A 2251-nucleotide genomic window follows, 5' to 3' on the forward strand; every position below is an offset into this window, starting at 1 on the left:
AACAGAAAAGTAAATCAGCTTCAAGAAGCATTCAGCAAATAAACAGAAAGAAAAATGCAGGATCTCAGGGGCCAAGACACTAGAAAACCAAGTCTAGATCTCACTACCTTCATTGATCCAATTCAAAGATCAATTGCAAGAGAATTAAAGTCAAACAGTAGGAGAAATAAATTCAAATCTCAACTTATCCAATGGTGCAGTAAAAGAAAACAGAGAGAGATCTCAAGGTGAGATTGAGATAGAATTTCCTCAATTCTCAACACCCAAGACTCAAGCAAGATTTGCCGAAAAGAAAACAAGAAACCCAGAGAGGAAGAGAATTCAATTCTCCTCCCAGATCCAAAATCAAAGTTACAGAATGAAAAATTCTAAAAGAGGTAAAAAACGTTCAAAGTAAAAGTTCCCGTCCCTTATTCTAAATCAAACTAACTTCTATTTATACACTTTCTTCTAATGGTCTTGAAGCCTTGAATTTAGGCCTTGGCCTTGATGGAATTGGATTGAAGATAGCCTTAGTTGATTGCTCTTGGACTTGAGAAGAAATCCGTTTGCAAGTTGGACTTTGGAGCCTTTAAGTTTGAGTCAAAGTTTGAGGCAAACTTTAACTCAAACGTTGGAGTGTTAGCCTTATCCAAAATGGTGCTCTTTCTGTCACTCATGTTTGAGTTCACGTTTGAGGTCAAACGTGAGCTCAAACGTGCTCCCTCCAAGGCCATATTGCAGCCAACGTTTGACCTCAAGTTTGAAGCAAACGTTGGCGCAAACTTTAAGTCCCCCTGGTATAGTAATTGTGCCAACGTTTGACCTCAAGTGTGAGGCAAACGTTGGCACAAATGTTAAGCCTCCCCTGGTGTATTTGTGAGCCAACGTTTGACCTCAAGTTTGAGGCAAACGTTGGTGCAAACGTTGCTTCCCTCAGGGTTAGTTTTTGAGCCAACGTTTGACCTCAAGTTTGAGGCAAACGTTGGCGCAAACTTTGGCTTCTCCAGGGCTTGTTGTTGCACCAACGTTTGACCTCAAGTTTGAGGCAAACATTGGCGCAAACTTTGGCTTCTCCAAGGTATAATTTTGAACCAGCGTTTGACCTCAAGTTTGAGGCAAACATTGGTGCAAACATTGGCTTCTCCAGGGCTTGTTCTTAAGCCAACGTTTGACCTCAAGTTTGAGGCAAACGTTGGCACAAACTTGAGCTCTTCTCAGGGTGGTTTTGCTGCCTTCATTTCCATTGTTGCCATCCCATTTTTTCAACCTTCCTCCAAGCTTTTTTGGTCACATGTCATCAATCAACAAATGCATCAAAGCTATGCTAAAACCATGAGACTTCTTCTCATTCTTGATCTATACGCAATTAAGCATAAAACCTCATGAAAATGCATCAATTTACTCATGGTTGATTGAATCCAAATACATATGAATTTCTACCCAAATGGCTTACTTGTAACTCAAGAAAGTGTATAAAACCTATAAAACAAGTGAAAAAATGCTTGAAATACTAGGATAAGATGACTTGTCATCAAGCCTTCATAAAAGATATCTAGCTGGGTCCATTTGGAGAACATGTCCGGAGGGCATTGCCTAGTCAGTAGCTTGTACCTCTCCCAAGCTTCATAAAGAGTTTCACCATCCTTTTGCCTGAAGGTCTGAACCTCCACTCTAAGCTTAGTCAGCTTCTTTGGTGGGAAAAATTTAGTAAGAAACTCAATAACAACCTTGTTCCAAGTATCCAAGCTCTCCTTGGATTGTGAATCTAGCCATAGCTTTGCTCTATCCCTCAGAGAAAATGGGAAGAGCATGAGTTTGTACACCTCTGGATTTGTCTTCACAGTATCACAAATCTGCAGAAAATTAGAAATAAATTGATTTGGGTCTTCGTGGGGAAGACCATGATACTGGCAGTTTTGTTACACCATGGTGACCAATTGTGGCTTCAACTCAAAGTTGTTCGCAGCTTTAGGAGGCACCACAATGCTTTTTCCATAAAGATCTGCAGTAGGAGCAGAGTAAGAGCCAAGCACTCTCCTTTGTTGATCATCCCCATTCGGATTTGCCACATTGGCATTAACAGCATTATTGTGATCCATAGTGGATTCTGTAGCCTTGTAAAGTCTTGCTTATTGCAAACATTAACTGAGAGTTCTTTCGGGTTCAGGATCAAAGTCTAAGAGATGTTCCTTGTCTCTGTTCCTGCGCATAAACAAACAGAAGACAACAAAAGAAGAGATTCTCTACGTCAGAGTGCAGAGAAGTCCCT

General features: G+C 40.6%; 1 non-coding gene across 1 annotated transcript; it reads left to right on the forward strand.

The window, feature by feature from the left end:
* The first annotated feature begins 1554 nt into the window (after window positions 1-1554).
* LOC148565057 (small nucleolar RNA R71) lies at window positions 1555-1661 on the forward strand. The gene has a single exon (XR_015885252.1). It is a non-coding gene; the product is annotated as a small nucleolar RNA R71 (small nucleolar RNA).
* Window positions 1662-2251: the final 590 nt, after the last annotated feature.

This window comes from Arachis ipaensis, chromosome B5, assembly GCF_059453495.1.
Source record: "Arachis ipaensis isolate K30076 ecotype BB chromosome B5, ASM5945349v1, whole genome shotgun sequence".
NCBI classification, from domain to species: Eukaryota; Viridiplantae; Streptophyta; class Magnoliopsida; order Fabales; family Fabaceae; genus Arachis; species Arachis ipaensis.